The sequence below is a fragment of the Lithobates pipiens genome, unplaced genomic scaffold (genome assembly GCF_037356315.1).
Source record: "Lithobates pipiens isolate NorthernLeopardFrog02 unplaced genomic scaffold, aLitPip1_a1.2 Scaffold_10, whole genome shotgun sequence".
Lineage (NCBI taxonomy): Eukaryota > Metazoa > Chordata > Amphibia > Anura > Ranidae > Lithobates > Lithobates pipiens.
This window is the reverse complement of record NW_027507686.1, coordinates 101,929,605-101,947,511: the sequence shown is the minus strand read 5'-3', so window position 1 is coordinate 101,947,511 and position 17,907 is coordinate 101,929,605. Positions and strand designations below refer to the sequence as shown.

General features: G+C 48.3%; 7 pseudogenes; 1 reads left to right on the top strand and 6 right to left on the bottom strand.

Annotated features, from left to right (window-relative positions):
* Positions 1-7,071: 7,071 nt before the first annotated feature.
* LOC143950477 (5S ribosomal RNA) lies at positions 7,072-7,191 on the bottom strand (annotated as a pseudogene).
* A 95-nt stretch (positions 7,192-7,286) lies between these two features.
* LOC143944622 (5S ribosomal RNA) lies at positions 7,287-7,405 on the bottom strand (annotated as a pseudogene).
* A 3,941-nt stretch (positions 7,406-11,346) lies between these two features.
* Positions 11,347-11,465, bottom strand: LOC143951748 (5S ribosomal RNA; annotated as a pseudogene).
* Positions 11,466-14,174: 2,709 nt separating this feature from the next.
* LOC143954276 (5S ribosomal RNA) lies at positions 14,175-14,293 on the bottom strand (annotated as a pseudogene).
* A 101-nt stretch (positions 14,294-14,394) lies between these two features.
* LOC143954111 (5S ribosomal RNA) lies at positions 14,395-14,513 on the bottom strand (annotated as a pseudogene).
* Positions 14,514-14,829: 316 nt separating this feature from the next.
* LOC143943312 (5S ribosomal RNA) lies at positions 14,830-14,948 on the bottom strand (annotated as a pseudogene).
* Positions 14,949-17,159: 2,211 nt separating this feature from the next.
* LOC143950686 (5S ribosomal RNA) lies at positions 17,160-17,278 on the top strand (annotated as a pseudogene).
* Positions 17,279-17,907: the final 629 nt, after the last annotated feature.

Below are 17,907 nucleotides of genomic sequence, written 5' to 3'. Positions count from 1 at the left end.
ACTCTTTTGCTCTATTTTGAATAGTTGTAGTTCTCCACATTAACTGTCACATTGATATCACCACTGACCACACACCACTTTTTAACAGCACCAAAATATGAAAAAAGCATTTTACATGTTTCAGAAGTAGTTGCATTAGCAAAAAATAAAGTCCTGTTTTCTTTACACGCCACTCAATATAGACTAGCCTCTCTGTCTTCTGTATACAGGTGCCCGTAATCTATATACACTAGCCTGCCTTCTTTTTACAATAGTCTCGGTGTCCCAGCCTCTCTGCATACACTAGCCTCACTGAATTCCCCAGACTGTCTTCTGTATACACAAGCCTATCTGTAAAAAAAAAATAGCCGGTCTTCTGCATACTCTAGCCTCTCTGTGTAACACAGTCTCTCTCTGGATTCCCTAGCCTCCATCTCTGCATACCCAGGACCTTCCTCTGTATAATCTAGCCTATCTGTATACACTAGCCTGTCTTTTGTATAAATTAGCTTCTCTGTAGCCGGTCTTCCCTTGGTTGTCTTTTGTATACACTAGCATCTCTTTATACATTAGCTCTCTGTAAACCCAAGCCTCTCTGTATACACTAGTCCACCGGTATACACTAGCAAGTCTGCATACACTAGCCTCTCTTTGTAACTAAAACTTCTCTCTCTGTATACCTTAGCCTCCATCTCTGCATACCCAGGACGTTCTTCTCTATAATCTAGCCTATGTGTATACACTAGCCGGTCTTCTGTAGACATTAGCCTCCCTGTATAAACTAGCTGGTCTACTGTATACACTAGTCCGTCTTTATACACTAGCAAGCTTGCATACACTAGCCTCTCTGTGTAACCCAGCCTCCATCTCTGCATACCCAGGACGTTCTTCTCTATAATCTAGCCTATTTGTATACACTAGCCTGTCTTTTGTACACATTAGCCTCTCTGTATAAACTAGCCGGTCCTCTGTATACAGAGGACCGGCTAGTTTATACAGAGAGGCTAATGTGTATACACTAGTCCATCTGTATACACTAGCAAGTATGCGTATTCTAGCCTCTCTCTCTGTATACCTTAGCCTCCATCTCTGCATACCCAGGACGTTCTTCTGTATAATCTAGCCTATCTGTATAATCTAGCCTATCTGTATACACTAGCCTGTCTTTTGTACACATTTGCCTCTCTGTATAAACTAACTGGTCTTCTGTATACACTAGTCCGTCTGTATACACTAGCACTTCTGTGTAACCAAGCCTCTCTCTCTGCATACCCTAGCCTCCATCTCTTGCATAAACCAGGACCTTCTTCTGTATAATCTAGCCTATCTGTATACACTAGCCTGTATGCATACTCTAGCCTCTCTCTCTGTATACCCTAGCCTCCATCTCTGCATACCCAGGACGTTCTTCTGTATAATCTAGCCTATCTGTATAATCTAGCCTATCTGTATACACTAGCCTGTCTTTTGTACACATTTGCCTCTCTGTATAAACTAGCCGGTCCTCTGTATACACTATTTCGTCTGTATACACTAGCAAGTCTGTGTAACCAAGCCTCTCTCTGCATACCCTAGCCTCCATCTCTTGCATAAACCAGGACCTTCTTCTGTATAATCTAGCCTATCTGTATACACTAGCCTGTCTTTTGTACAGATTAGCCTCTCTGTGTAAACTAGCCGGTCTACTGTATACACTAGTCCATCTGTATACACTAGCAAGTCTGCATACTCCTGCCTCTCTGTGTAACCCAGCCTCGCTCTCTCTCTCTGTATACCCTAGCCTCCATCTCTGCATACCCAGGACGTTCTTCTGTATAATCTAGCCTATCTGTATAAACTAGCCTGTCTTTTGTACACATTAACCTCTCTGTATAAACTAGCCGGTCCTCTGTATACACTAGTCCGTCTGTATACATTAGCAAGTCTGTGTAACCAAGCCTCTCTCTCTGCATACCCTAGCCTCCATCTCTTGCATAACCAGGACCTTCCTATGGATAATCTAGCCTATCTGTTTACACTAGCCTGTCTTTTGTACACATTAGCCTCTCTGTATAAACTAGCCGGTCTAATACAGTAGACACTAGTCCATCTGTATACACTAGCAAGTCTGCATACTCCTTCCTCTCTGTGTAACACAGTCTCTCTCTCGGTATACCCTAGCCTCCACCTCTGCATACCCAGGACGTTCTTCTGAATAATCTAGCCTGTGTTTTGTACACTTTAGCCTCTCTGTATAAACTAGCCGGTCTTCTGCATACACGAGTCTCTCTGTATACCCTTGGATGTCTTTTGTATACACTAGCTGCTCTTTATACATTAGCTCTCTGTATACCCAAGCCTCTCTATACACTAGTCCGTCTGTATACACTAGCAAGTCTGCATACACCAGCCTCTCTGTGTAACCCAGCCTCTCTCTCTGCATACCCAAGATGTTCTTCACTATAATCTAGCCTATTTTATACACTAGCCTGTCTTTTGCACACATTAGCCTCCCTATATAAACTAGCCGGTCTTCTGTATACACTAGTCCGTCTGTATACACTAGCAAGTATGCATACTCTAGCCTCTCTCTCTGTATACTCTAGCCTCCATCTCTGCATACCCAGGACGTTCTTCTGTATAATCTAGCTTATCTGTATACACTAGTGTATACAGACAGACTAGTGTATACAGAGGACCGACTAATGTGTACAAAAGACAGGCTAATGTATACAGATAGGCTAGATTATACAGAAGAACATCCTGGGTATGCAGAGCGCTCAGCTTCAAGGTATGGCCAATGTGAGTAATATGAGGGACACTCCTCACCCCCGCCCCCACCTACCAGATCTGAGTTTCATCCCCTTGCCCTCTCTGCCCCGGTCATCTGGTGGCAGTTTTATGCACTCCCTGGCCCCCACCCATTCATAATCCTTACCGACCTTTCTTTCCGCTGCTCACAGAAACACACTGGATGACTTGTCTAATTAACCAACTTGTACAAGACACCGCTATCCTCCTGTCTGACACCGGTCCCCCTTGGAGGCTTTACCCCTCACTGTTTGGGTGGTCCCTGCCTCTCCCTGGATGCTCCACATATACCACAACGACATTGTCAGAGGGGCACCACTTGACAGGACACAGGGCTTTCATTCCGGTGGCATCTCCCATTGGAGGAAGGGATGATGGCCCCAACCCCTTGGCAGCAGGTTCTTTCATGTACAGACCAGGGCGGCTCATCTTCCCTTCTGGAGTCTTGACCTTAGATGGGGGATTTGCACTTTGGGGGGTCTGAGTGATACCTAATGCGCTGTACTGGAAGGGCTTGACATTCCTGCATATGTGTCCCCCTCCCCCTGGATGCGCCCCTTGTCCCCCCCTCTGGCTCTCACCTACTCTTTGCCGACATTGCCTTCTGCAGCTTTCGGGGACCCTGGATGACTTATTTATTGAGCCTATTGGTACGAGACACTGCTTCCCTCCAGGGTGACTCTGGACCCCCCTGGAGGATTTACCCCTTACTGTTTGGGCGGTCCCAGCCTCTCTCTGGATGCTCTACACAGCCCCCGATGGCGATGCAGGAGAGACACTAATTGGCGGGCCCCAGGACTGCTGCTCGGGTGAAGTCTCCCATTGGATGGAGGGATGGTGGCCCCAGCCCCTTGCCTGCCGGATTTTCCATGCACCGACCAGGGCTGCTCCTCTTTCATCTTGATGTGGTGACCATGGAGGGGAGGAGTTGAAATTTATGGGATCCGGGTGTTTGCTGGTGGGAGTGCGCTAAAGGACTTGACATTTCTGCATGTTTGTCCCCTCTCCCCTGTTTCCCCCCTCCCTTCCCCCCCTTCCCACCCTTCCCTTCCCTCCTTTCCCTCCCCCTTTCCCCCTTCCACTCCCCCTTTCCCCCCTTCCACTCCCCCTTTCCCCCCTTCCACTCCCCCTTTCCCCCCTTCCCTGCCCCTTTCCCCCCGAGGCGTGGACGGGGGAGAGGGGGGTAAGGAGAGGACAATCTGCCAAAGGGAGAAATGCATTTGTTCGGGGACTGCATGTACTTTAGGGGTATGGGACGGGGGGTGGTGGATCCCATTCTGTGATGCCTTTTCTGTTGTGATGGGCTCCCTCATGCATGCCTATGTTTAGGGCGAGCCGAGGAGACCCCTCAGTGCTGACAGTTATATGCTCTACCTCTGTTTTGGTTATACTATTGTTTTTTGTTTCTTTGATGTTACTGATTGTCTTTTATTTGCATACCGGTATCAGACGTGACATTTACCACTGCCGGGACTGGGGGGACTAGGATTCGGGGGCTCCCTCTCTGACCTGTCTACCCAATATCCCAAGTAGGACAGCGCTTTAAACCCAGTGTACATCTGGTAAGCGCTATAGCATAATTGTGCTGTTTTAGTATACCCTTCCTGTACTGTTGAGTGCGGACAACCCTTAATTTCCCTCTCCCCCTGGGGTTGAGGTGCCCGGCCTCTTTTTCCCTTTACCTTTCCTTCCATTTGCCCTTCCTTTCTCCCCCTTAGTTCCCGCCATGCATTACCTACCCAAAACCTACCTTGGTTCAACTTTCTTTGCTTTTCTCTGACGTCCCCCTCCCCCTCCCCGAGGAGCGATGGCAGACTCAGTCAAGGTCGCCTCTCTAAACGTTAAGGGACTGAACTCCCCTGAAAAACGGTGGATCCTCCTGTGAGAACTGAACACATCCTGTACTGATGTGGCCTTTATACAAGAAACACATTTTAAAAATACTAGCCTCCCCTTTCTATGGTCGAGATCCTTCCCTAAGGTCTACCATTCTACTAACCCCTCCTCTCCATTCTGATCTCTAGCAGGCTCCCCTGGGTTCTCCAGGATTCTCTAGTGGACCCTGGGGGCCAATATCTTTTTCTTAGGGGCCACATTGGAGAGCGCCTTTTTACATTTGCCACTGTGTACGCTCCCAATGATCACCAAGACACGTTCCTCAGAACTACCCTGCACAGATTATGTGACTTTCGGGAGGGCCAATTGATATTATTTGGGGACTTTAATGTCCCCTTTCGCCATCGGTTGACACTTCTGCCTCTTGCTCCTCGCTCCCTACCCCTCACCTAGGTCTCTATTCTGGCACCTTAATGAGAGCCTCCTCCAAATACCGGAAGTTTTAGCAGATGTGACCAGGGAATTGGACCTTTATTTCCAAGAAAACTAAAGCAGGACTGTGACCCGGGGATAATTTGGGAGGCTCACAAGTCAGTACTCCGCAGGGTACTTATCAGGCACGGGGCGCGCATCAAACGAACACGGAAGGAACAGCTTGCTAATCTGTTTCGTGAACTTGCCTCTGTGGAAGCGAAACATAAACATACCCCCTTATGGACCTTAGAGATTGAATTGGGGACACTCCATACCCATATTGCTGTCCTACTCCATTATAAAGCGAAAGCGGCACTCCAGTTTTGTCGTAAACTGACGTAGGAGTCAGAGGACAAATGCAGAAAAATCTTAGCCAGGTCGGTAAAGGAGTTGAAATCTGGCTCTTACATACCACAGTTGATAGATGAGAATGGCCAGAGGGCCTCTACCCCAACCCAAATAGTCGACGTCTTTGAAAAATGTTTCTCTGATCTCTACAACCTGCCCGATTCAGGGTCTGGACAGGACAATGTAGACAGATATGTAACCGGTTCTGTTCTACCAACCCTCTCATCGGAATCACGGGAGTACTTGGAGGACCCGATCACACTGGAAGAAGTCCAGACGGCCGTGGGACCTCCGAAGGTGGGTAAGGGTCCGGGCCCTGACGGATATACCGCACAATACTTTAAGACCTTCCTCCCTATTCTCGGCCCGCGCTTGGTGAATTTATTTAATACAGATTACCCACACTTAACCTGTCTGTCCAACTGGGAAAAGGACCTTAATTGCTAATTTTCCCCAGCACAGAGACAACGCATTATCACTTTGGCTCTCAAAATGTTGCTGTGCACGAAGATACAGGAGACGAATTTTAAACTTCTCACCAGGTGGTATTTGACACCATCAAAGCTGCAGAAATGTTTCTCCTTTTCCTCGAACATATGCTGGAGGTGTGGAGAAGAAGAGGGCACGTTGCTGCACATTTTTTGTTCCTGCCTCAGCTTGGTGGACTTCTGGACAGAGATCCGATGCATAACACAAAAATTCACAGACTTCTCCATCCAGGAAGAGGCTGCATTCTTTCTCTTGCACCATTCACAGATTCCCATTAAGAAGTACAAAAAAATCTATTTTACGGCATGTGATAAATGCAGCGAAATCCTGCATCCCTCTCTATTGGAAAAAATGTTCCCCCCCTTTCATTACTCACTGGCTAAGGAAAATAGAGGACATTAAAAAAAATGGAGGACTTGATCCTCACATCACAAGGTATACAAGAATTTTTTAAACAAATCTGAGACATCTGGAATACCTTTATATTCTCGCTGGAAGGATGTCGCCTGCTATCGCCTTAGTGCTCTGAGCTTTCCTTGACTGGCCCCTTGGACAGTGGCTGCCATCGTGTCTCGTCCCCTCTTCTCCTTTTCTGATCTTTCAACCCTTCTCTTTTCTGCCTTCCTCCCCTATCTCTCACCCCCTCCACCCCCTCTCTCTTTTGGAAAGAGTGGAAAATTGGGAATGACGGCCCCACACCCCCTCTGGATGGATTATGCTGGAGGGACCTGGGGGTTTGTGTGACCCTGGATCTTGGTACAGTACTTTATCCGTGCCTCGAATCATTGTGATTGATGGAAGGCAGACTCACAGTTGCGAATATACCTGTATCAAGTATTGTTCAGCTGCTTTTTGCTCTGTATTTCTCTGTTGCATGATGTACTCGGGGGACCGTCTTCCCCTATTTGGAGAAAAAATTATATTTGAAAAAAAAAAGAAGCCTACGACACCTGGTATTCCCAGGCGGTTTCCCATCCAGGCATTAACCAGGCCCGACCCTGCTTAGCCTCCAAGATCAGACGAGATGGAACAGATTCAGGGTGATGTGGCCGTAGCTGATATCTTCAGGCACTCTCAACTCTCTTGACAAACACCAAGATGGTCACCTTGGAAACAAGCGGAAAAAAATAGGTTAACGGCCACAACATAAAAAGAAGCCTACGGCATCTGGAAATCCCAGGCGGTCTCCCATCCAGGTACTAAACTGGTCCCAACCCTGCTTAGCCTCTGAGATCAGATGAGATTGGGCTCTTTTAGGGTGGTGTGGCCGTAGGAGATTTCTTCAGGCACTCTCAACCTTGACTAACGCCAATATGGTCACCTTGGGAAACAAACAAAAAAATCAAGTCAACGCCAACAACATGAGAAGAAGTCTACAGCACCTAGTATTCCCAGGTGGTCTCCCATCCAGGTATTAACAAGGCCCGACCCTGTTTAGTCTCTGAGATCAGACGAGATCTGGTGCTTTCAGGGTTATGTGGCCATAGGCGAGCTCTTCAAGCACTCTCAACCCTCTTGACAAACACCAAGATGGTCACCTTGGTAAACAAACAAAAAAAAAAAACAAGTCAACGCCAACAACATAAAAAAAAGCCTTCAGCACCTAGTATTCCCAGGTGGTCTCCAATCCAGGTACTAGCAAGGCCCGACCCTGTTTAGCCTCTGAGATCAGAGGAGATCGGGCGCTTTCAGGCTTATGTGCCCATAGGCAATCTCTTTGGGCACTCTCAACCCTCTTGACAAATGCCAAGATAGTCACCTTGGGAAACAAGCGAAAAAAAAACAGGTCAATGTCAACAACATAAAAAGAAGACTACGGCACCTGGTATTCCAAAGCCATCTCCCATCCAGGGACTAACTAGGCCCAACCCTTCTTAGCCTCAGAGATGAGAAGAGATAGGGCTCTTTCAGGGTGATGCTGCTGTAAGCGAACTCTTTGGGCACTCTCAACCCTCTTGACAAATGCCAAGATGGTCACCTTGGGAAACAAGCGAAAAAAAAACAAAACGAATCAAGGCCAACAACATAAAAAGAAGCCTACAATAACTGGTATTCCCAGGTGGTCTCCCATCCAGGTACTAACCAGGCCTGACTCTTCTTAGCCTCCAAGATCAGACGAGATTGGGTGCTTTCAGAGTGCTCGGACTCTTTCCCCATCACTAATGGGACGAGGCAGGGGTGCCCTCTGTCTCCCCTAATTTTTATTCTGACACTGGAACCACTTATGTGTCACGTTCGGAATGACCCGAATATTACTGGCATATCCAAACCCTCGGCACACCACAAAATTGCGGCGTACACTGACGATCTAATTTTTTTCGTCTCCAATCCACACATTTCGCTTCCCAATATACTCGCGGCTCTCCGGCGATACGGCAGCCTATCAAACTATAAAATCAATTGCACCATCGGCTGTATTGAATATATCGGTCCCGGATGGTGAGGCCAAGAGGCTATGCTCCGCTTTTCCATTCTACTGAGCTGCAAAATCTATACGTTACCTGGGCGTTGACATCGCAGCGGATTTGGTGCAATTGTACCCGCTTAATTTTCTCCCTCTCCTGAATAGACTGAAATCTGATTTGGGAAACTGGCATGATTTAACACTGACCTGGTTCGGGCGCTGTAATGCATTCAAAATGACGGCCCTCCCGCAGATCTTATACTTGTTCCAGACATTACCGATCCGGTTACCCCCAATCTTTTTCAGACATCTGCAGGTGCTGCTCCGGGACTTTATTTGGGCTCGCAAACCGCCCAGAGCCCGTTTGCAATTGCTTGCCAGACCAAAGGACAAGGGGGGTCTGGGTCTCCCAGATCTGAGACAATACAACAGAGCGACTCTGCTAGCGAGAGTCGTTGATTGGAATTGTAATGGCCCACACAAGCAGTGGGTGGAGATGGAGATTGAGGATGGATCCATTCCCCTATTGACCTCCCCGTGGCTCCTGTCCTCCTTACCAAAAGACCTCAGAGATCACCCCGCAGTGGGAGCTACGTTGGCTGTTGTGCGGAGGTTGTTCCGCTGCACACACATTGCTCCCCTGCCGTCACCAATGACTCCGGTTATAGGTAATCCAGACTTCCCACCGGGATTTACCAACAAGAAACTGCGACAGTTGACAGTGGTGGGGAAACAGCGTCTGGGAGAGGTGTGGTCCTCGGGAGGGCTCCCGACCACGCAAACTGTCGCCGAGCTTTCGGACCCTCCGCTTGACTTGTTTAATGCTTATCAACTTCGTCACTTTCTTCTGGCCATACAAAGGGCCCCCTACACTCCTAGAGACCTGACGCCCTATGAATCCATCTGTCACAAAAAGGAACCTGTGCAACACACCCTCTCCCTCCTGTACAACCTATTAAGTAGTCAGGAGGAGGAGTCGACCCCACCATTTATCCACAAATGGGAGATTGCATTTGGCATCACATTTACCCCACAACAGATAGGGAAGATCCTGACATTAGTACATAAAGCTTCCATCGCAAACCAATATCAAGAATCAGGATACAAGATAGTCTCACGCTGGTATAGAGTCCCATACCTTCTGAATAAAATGAATAGATCGATTCCGGATGTTTGTTGGAGGTGCAATTCAGATACGGGGACCATGGGACACATTTTCTGGGCATGCCCGGCCTTGAGGAACTTTTGGGTGGAGGTGACCGGGACGATAAAAACTCTCAGAAATGTAGATATCGCAGACAACCCAGCAGCGTGCCTTCTACACTTGACCGAACAGCCTGTTCGAAAATACAAAAAAACCCTCACGATGCAACTCCTGAACGCCGCCCGGGCCTGCATTCCCACACTGTGGAGGCAGCCTCAGCCCCCATCCAAGGTGCTGTGGTATTCCAAAGTCAATCATATTCTCCGGATGGAAGAATTGACCGCCACCCTTCACAACACTGAAGAGGCATTTAGTGTTACATGGAGGCCCTGGAGGTATTTTACTGGTACTTGAGACTACATTTGGGAGGTGAGCAGCGCCCCTGTCCCAGAAAACGACTGAACATCTAACGCTTACCTACGTAGGCCAAGTCTGCCCTGGGTAGCATTCCCCCCCTTCCCTTTTTGTCTTTATTTTTCTTTTTTTCCCCGCCGCCATCCCCCCCCCTCTTCTCTCTCCGTCTTTGCACTCTCTTCTTCCCCCATCCTCCCTTTTCACTATGCCTTGTCTCCTTACTAGCCTTTGGGACCCAGAAGAACCCCAGGGTTCTGGACACGACCGGCTCATATTTTACTCTGGTTCACATAGGTCATGATAAGCTGGCTCGCTGTGGTACCAGTTGTTCTCCATGATTACATTTGTCCGAACGGAGCTACATTAGTTATACTGTACTACATGTCGGAGGTGGGGTTTCTCTCTTTTCTGCATGAAACTCTAGGACTCCCCTCTGAGAACCCAGAGTTATTTGGCTGCCTATTTTTTGTTACCATGTAATTGTGACCCTGGGTCATGCTGTATGGTTGACTGTTATATTTATGTTGTTCTACTTATACTTAATAAAAGAATAAAACAAAAAAAAAAAAATAAGTCAATGCCAACAACTTAAAAAAAAAGCCTATGGCATCGAGAAATCCCAGGCGGTCTCCCATCTCGGTACTAACCAGGTCCCAACCCTGCTTAGCCTCTGAGATCAAATGAGATTTGGCTCTTTCAGGGTGATGCAGCCATAGTAGATTTTTTCAGGCACGCTCAACCCTCTTGACAAATGCCAAGATGGTCACCTTAGGAAACAAACAAAAAAAACAAGTCAACACCAACAACATAAAAAGAAGCCTACCGCACCTAGTATTTCCAGGCGGTCTCCCATCCAGGTATTAACAAGGCGTGACCCTTTCTAGCCTCTGAGATCAGCGGAGATTGGGCGCTTTCTGGGGGATGTGCCCATAGGCAATCTCTTTGGGCACTCTCATCCCTCTTGAAAAATGCCAAGATAGTCACCCTGGGAAACAAGCGAAAAAAAACAGGTCAACGCCAACAACATAAAAAGAAGAATACGGCACCTGGTATTCCAAGGCCGTCTCCCATTCAAGTACTAACTAGGCCCAACCCTTCTTAGCCTCTGAGATCAGAAGAGATAGGGTGCTTTCAGGGTGATGTGGCTGTAAGCGATCTCTTTAGGCACTCTCAACCCTCTTGACAAATGCCAAGATGATCCCTTTGGGAAACAAGCGAAAAAAACAGGTCAACACCAACAACATAAAAAGAAGCCTGCGGCATCTGGAAAACCCAGGCGGTCTCCCATCCAGGTACAAACCAGGCCCAACCCTGCTTAGCTTCTGAGACCAAACGAGATTGGGCGCTTTCAGGGTGTTGTGCCCGTAGGCAATTTCTTTGTGCACTCTCAACCCTCTTGACACATGCCAAGATGGTCACCTTGGGAAACAAGGGAAAAAAAACAGGTCAACGCGACAACATAATGAGAAGCCTACGGCACCTGGTATTCCCAAGCTTTCTCCCATCCAGGTACTAACCAGGCCCATCGCTGCTTAGCCTCCGAGATCAGATGAGATTAGGCTCTTTCAGGGTGATTTGGCTGTAGGCACTCTCTTTGGGCACTCTGAAGCCTCTTGACAAAGGCCAAGATGGTCACCTTGGGAAACAAGCTAAAAAAAACAGGTCAAAGCCAACAACATAAAAAGAAGCCTACGGCATCCAGTATTCCCAGGCGATCTCCCAATCAAGACACTAACCAGACCAGATCCTTCTATGGCACCTGGTCTTCCCAGGCAGTCTCCCATCCAGGTACTAACCAGGCCTGACGCTGCTTAGCCTCTGAAATCAGACGAGATTGGGTGCTTTCAGGTTGATGTGGCCGTAAGCGTTCTCTTCAAGACACGCCTAACCCTCTTGACAAACGCCAAGATGGTCGCCTTGAGAAACAAGCAAAAAAAACAGACAAAGCCAACAACATAAAAGGAAGCCTATGGGCTTACAGCGGACCTTAAAAGATGGGACCCACTAGCTCTGTCATGGTTCGGACGCTGTAATGTGTTGAAGATGAACGCGTTGCCACGACTTCTGTATCTACTACAAGCCTTACCTATCAAAATACCCCAGACTTTCTTTCATGCGGTTCGCTCAATCTTTATCAAGTTCCTCTGGCGCGGAAAACATATGCGTATTGGTAGGGCAATGCTATTGCGACCGAAATTGCGGGGAGGTATTGGCTTCCCGGACCCTGCTCTATATTACACAGCGACGCACATGACACCGGTGGTTGACTGGTGCCGGTGTTCTGCCATATACTGTCCAGCCATGATATAGTGTCCGCTGTGTACTCCGAAGCTGAACGGCTCCTGCGCGGTGAGTGGAGGTGGTAGCCCCACCATCCAAGCGGACATAGGGTTGTGAATATTAGAGGGTCCCTCGCAGGCGAGCTTAGCTCGCCACGCTTCGGGCTTGGCCTCACTGCGCTCGGCTCTTTTATATTCTTACTCTATGTCCACTTGGATAGTGGGGATAGAACCTGTACTCAGTGCGCAGGCGCCGTTCATGCTCGCAATTTTCGGAATCTGTGTTGCTGTGTACTGCGCATGCGCAGTACACAGCGGACACTATCCGATGGGGGACCATATGTGATAAGACACCGGCATGGGGAACTGAAGCTATGGGTCAAGCTAGAGCAGGAGATGGCGCGGGTTCCACTGGCTGGTCTGCCTTGGGCGGGGAGGCCATTGGAGCCCTGTGTGACTACTCACCCGTTAATTGGCCCCTCGCTCGCCGAGATGGATCGTTTTTTTCACCTTTCCCACCTGACTAACTTCCCTTCTCCTATGACCCCAATTATTGGACATCCTAGATTCCCTCCGGGCCTGTCTGACCAGGCCTTTACCAGGCAAGCCCCGAAAGGGCTTCTGAGAGCAGCCCTATTTCTTGGACCCACGGGCTTGATTCCCATGGGAACCATACTGCTAGAGTTAAGTACCTGTTGCATTGGATAGCTGGAGAGCTAGACAGCTAATCCATTTCCTCGGATCACTACCTAACCATTCGTTCTTCTCTAGACAATTCCACCCCTTCGAGGAACTTTGCCTGGATGATGGCCCAATTCATGGTTCCCTCTCTAGGTCCTACCTAATCCTGACAGATGCACAATCCTCCACGGATCCACCCTTCCTAGCTAAATGGAAAAGGGACTTACAAACGACATTCTCCAAACCACAGAAGGACAGAATACTCTTTTTTGCCCATAAGTCGTCACTCTGCAGTAAATATCAGGAGATCTCATATAAGCTGATCACACGCTGGTATCGTACACCGGTGGTGTTGGCCAAAATATTCCCCGGTCAATCTGACCGCTGCTGTCGCTGTGGGCAACAGGCTGGCACCATTCTCCACATTTTCTGGGAATGCCCTAAATTACAAACATTCGGGCAGCCTGTCCTGAGACTCATCCACAAGTTCACAGACATTTCCTTAGCCAATGATCCCGCAGCAGTTCTTCTCAATCTAACTCCTATGTCGAGAAAGCGTTATCATAAGTCCTTACTTAAACATCTCCTCAAGGCAGCTAGGGCCTGCATCCCAAGTCAGTGGAAAGAGCAATCTGCTCCAATGGTGACCCAGTGGTTCACAAGGGTAAATGATATTGAACGAATGGAAGACCTGACTGCCACAATGAGGGATAAAACGGAGGAGCATGGGAACAGATGGTTCTACTGGACCCAGTTTCGCTTTTCGGAAGAATACCTCCGCGAGACATAGTAAGCTCATGGTGATCGTTGGAGATCGCTGTTCCAAACGTTGGACAGCTGATGAGCTGGTGAGCCGAGGGCGTCTCTTGCTCCCTGGGAGGGGACCCCATCCTATCCACTCTACCCACGACACCCCCTTACCCCTTCTTTTCCTTTTCTGCCATTTCCTTCCCCAATCTTCTCTTTCCCCTTCTCCCTCCTTTCAGTTCTACTATTTCCCTTCTTAACTCAAAAAAGGGAAAAGAAAATGGTATGTTCCGACCCCATTTGACTACTACACAATACTCTTCCTCTATCTATGGATATCTAAACTCTTCGAAGGTAGCAGGGCTAGTATCAATAATATTTTAAGTGGTAGAGGATCCCAACGAGATGGAGCTTTAATCTCATCTTGATATGACCGCAAAGCTGTACACGTGCTATTCTCCTCTGACTTCTTACCATTGGCTCTGATATCCATGCAATATGATCGTTTGTTTGTAACTATTTGTATCACACATTCTGTGAAGTTGCCTTTGCATTGCATGTCGCATACTACTAAATAAAAAAAAAAGAAAGCCTATGGCACCTGGTATTCCCAGGCGGTCTCCCATCCAGGTACTAACCAGGCCCGACACTGTTTAGCATCCGAGATCAGACGAGATTGGGCGCTTTCAGGGTGATGGGGCCGTAGGTGATCTCTTCGGGCACTCTCAACCCTCTTGACAAACGCCAAGATGGTCACCTTGGGAAACAAGTGAAAAAAAAAACAGGTCAAGGCCAACAACATAAAAAGAAGCCTACAGCACCTAGTATTCCCAGGTGGTCTCCAATCCAGGTACTAGCAAGGCCCAACCCTGTTTAGCTTCTGAGATCAGAGGAGATCAGGCGCTTTCAGGGTAATGTGCCCATAGGCAATCTCTTTGGGCATTCTCAACCCTCTTGACAAATGCCAAGATAGTCACCTTGAGATACAAGCGAAAAAAAACAGGTCAATGTCAACAACATAAAAAGAAGAATACGGCACCTGGTATTCCAACGCCATCTCCCATCCAGGTACTAACTAGGCCCAACCCTTCTTAGCCTCAGAGAAGAGATAGGGCTCTTTCAGGGTGATGCTGCTGTAAGCGATCTCTTTGGGCACTCTCATCCCTCTTGACAAATGCCAAGATGGTCACCTTGGGAAACAAGCGAAAAAAAAAAAACGAATCAACGCCAACAACATAAAAATAAGCCTACAATAACTGGTATTCCCAGGTGGTCTCCCATCCAGGTACTAACCAGGCCCGACTCTTCTTAGCCTCTAAGATCAGACTAGATTGGGTGCTTTCAGAGTGATGTGGCCATAGGCAATCTCTTCAGGCACTCTCAACCCTCTTGACAAACACTAATATAGTCACTTTGGGAAACAAGCGGAAAAAAAACAGGTCAACGCCAACAACATAAAAAGAAGTCTACGACACCTGGTATTCCCAGGAGGTCTCCCCTCCAGGTACTAACAAGGCCTGACTCTTCTTAGCTTCCAACATCAAACGTGATCGGGTGCTTTCAGGGTGTTGTGCCTGTAGGCAATCTCTTCAGGCACTTTCAACCCTCTTGACAAACGCCAAGATGGTCACCTTGGGAAACAAGCAAAAAAAATAAAAATAAGTCGGAAGCTTGAGACAATACGGCCCGAGTCCTCAATTTAATCCATGCGGCGCATGTACAGGGAAGGCCCTTGCTTATGTTGTCAACGGACGTGGAGAAGGCCTTTGACAGGGTGGCCTGGCACTTTATGCAGGCCACCCTGGAACATATAGGTCCAATATATATAGAAAGGCCAGTATGGTGGCCTGAAATTATGGGAGGAGCCCGGGGGAATATATAACCAGCCGTCCGCCCGTCTTCCTCGTCGGTTCTGGTGCGCGATACCCGCCCACCCATCCCCTTTATCAGGGCATTTCTCTAAGCATACTCCTCAAGTGAGTACTCATTTCACCCATTTCATATTCATTTCATTTTAAGGTATGCCCCCCTATTTTGGCATACCGTACGTTAGACCAGGGCACACTTTCAGGTCCATTTCAAGTAAGCGAGTTTATGTTAACCTTGTTTGTCATCCTTATCCGTATCGGTCTGAGGGCTCTGGACCATAAATATATATATATATCCAATGCAACAGGTACTTGCTCTAGCAGTATGGTCCCCATGGGAATCAAGCCCGTGGGTGCAAGAAATAGGGCTTCTCTCAGAAGCCCTTTCGGGGCTTGCCTGATAAAGGCCTGGTCAGACAGGCCCAGAGGGAATCTAGGATGTCCAATAATTGGGGTCATAGGAGAAGGGAGGTTAGTCAGGTGGGAAAGGTGAAAAAAACTATCCATCTCGGCGAGCGAGGGGCCAATTAACGGGTGAGTAGTCACACAGGGCTCCAATGGCCTCCCCGCCCAAGGCAGACCAGCCAGTGGAACCCGCGCCATCTCCTGCTCTAGCTTGACCCATAGCTTCAGTTCCCCATGCCGGTGTCTTATCACATATGGTCCCCCATCGGATAGTGTCCGCTGTGTACTGCGCATGCGCAGTACACAGCAACACAGTTTCCGAAAATTGCCGAGCATGAACGGCGCCTGCGCACTGAGTCCAGGTTCTATCCCCACTATCCAAGTGGACATAGAGTAAGAATATAAAAGAGCCGAGCGCAGCGAGGCCAAGCCCGAAGCGTGGCGAGCGAAGCTCGCCTGCGAGGGGCCCTCTAATATTCACAACCCTATGTCCACTTGGATGGTGGGGCTACCACCTCCACTCACCGCGCATGAAAATCTCCGAAGCTTCGTCTGCTCGTCGCAGTACGGCGCAGACACTATATCATGGCCGGACAGTATATGGCAGAACACCGGCACCAGTCAACACCGGTGTCATGTGCGTCGCTGTGTAATATAGAGCAGGGTCCGGGAAGCCAATACCTCCCTGCAATTTCGGTCGCAATAGCATTGCCCTACCAATACGCATATGTTTTCCACGCCAGAGGAACTTGATAAAGATTGAGCGAACCGCATGAAAGAAAGTCTGGGGTATTTTGATAGGTAAGGCTTGTAGTAGATACAGAAGTCGTGGCAACGCGTTCATCTTCAACACATTACAGCGTCCGAACCATGACAGAGCAAGTGGGTCCCATCTTTTAGGGTCCACTGTAAGCCCATAGGCTTCTTTTTATGTTGTTGGCTTTGACCTGTTTTTTTTGCTTGTTTCTCAAGGCGACCATCTTGCCGTTTGTCAAGAGGGTTGGGCGTGTCTTGAAGAGAAAGCTTACGGCCACATCCACCTGAAAGCACCCGATCTCGTCTGATTTCAGAGGCTAAGCAGCGTCAGACCTGGTTAGTACCTGGATGGGAGACTGCCTGGGAAGACCAGGTGCCATAGAAGGATCTGGTCTGGTTAGTGTCTTGATTGGGAGATCGCCTGGGAATACTGGATGCCGTAGGCTTCTTTTTATGTTGTTGGCTTTGACCTGTTTTTTTTAGCTTGTTTCCCAAGGTGACCATCTTGGCCTTTGTCAAGAGGCTTCAGAGTGCCCAAAGAGAGTGCCTACGGCCAAATCACCCTGAAAGAGCCCAATCTCATCTGATCTCGAAGGCTAAGCAGCGATGGGCCTGGTTATTTCCTGGATGGGAGACAGCTTGGGAATACCAGGTGCCGTAGGCTTCTCATTATGTTGTCGGCATTGACCTGTTTTATTTTCCCTTGTTTCCCAAGGTGACCATCTTGGCATGTGTCAAGAGGGTTGAGAGTGCACAAAAAAATTGCCTACGAGCACAACAACCTGAAAGCTCCCAATCTCGCTTGGTCTCAGAGGCTAAGCAGGGTTGGGCCTGGTTTGTACCTGGATGGGAGACCGCCTGGGTTTTCCAGATGCCGCAGGCTTCTTTTTATGTTGTTGGTGTTGACCAGTTTTTTTCGCTTGTTTCCCAAAGTGATCATCTTGGCATTTGTCAAGAGGGTTGAGAGTGCCTAAAGAGATCGCTTACAGCCACATCATCCTGAAAGCACCCTATCTCTTCTGATCTCAGAGGCTAAGAAGGGTTGGGCCTAGTTAGTACTTGAATGGGAGACGGCCTTGGAATACCAGGTGCCGTATTCTTCTTTTTATGTTGTTGGCGTTGACCTGTTTTTTTTCGCTTGTTTCCCAGGGTTTTGGCATTTTTCAAGAGGGATGAGAGTGCCCAAAGAGATTGCCTATGGACACATCACCCTGAAAGCGCCCAATCTCCGCTGATCTCAGAGGCTAGAAAGGGACGTGCCTTGTTAATACCTGGATGGGAGACCGCATGGAA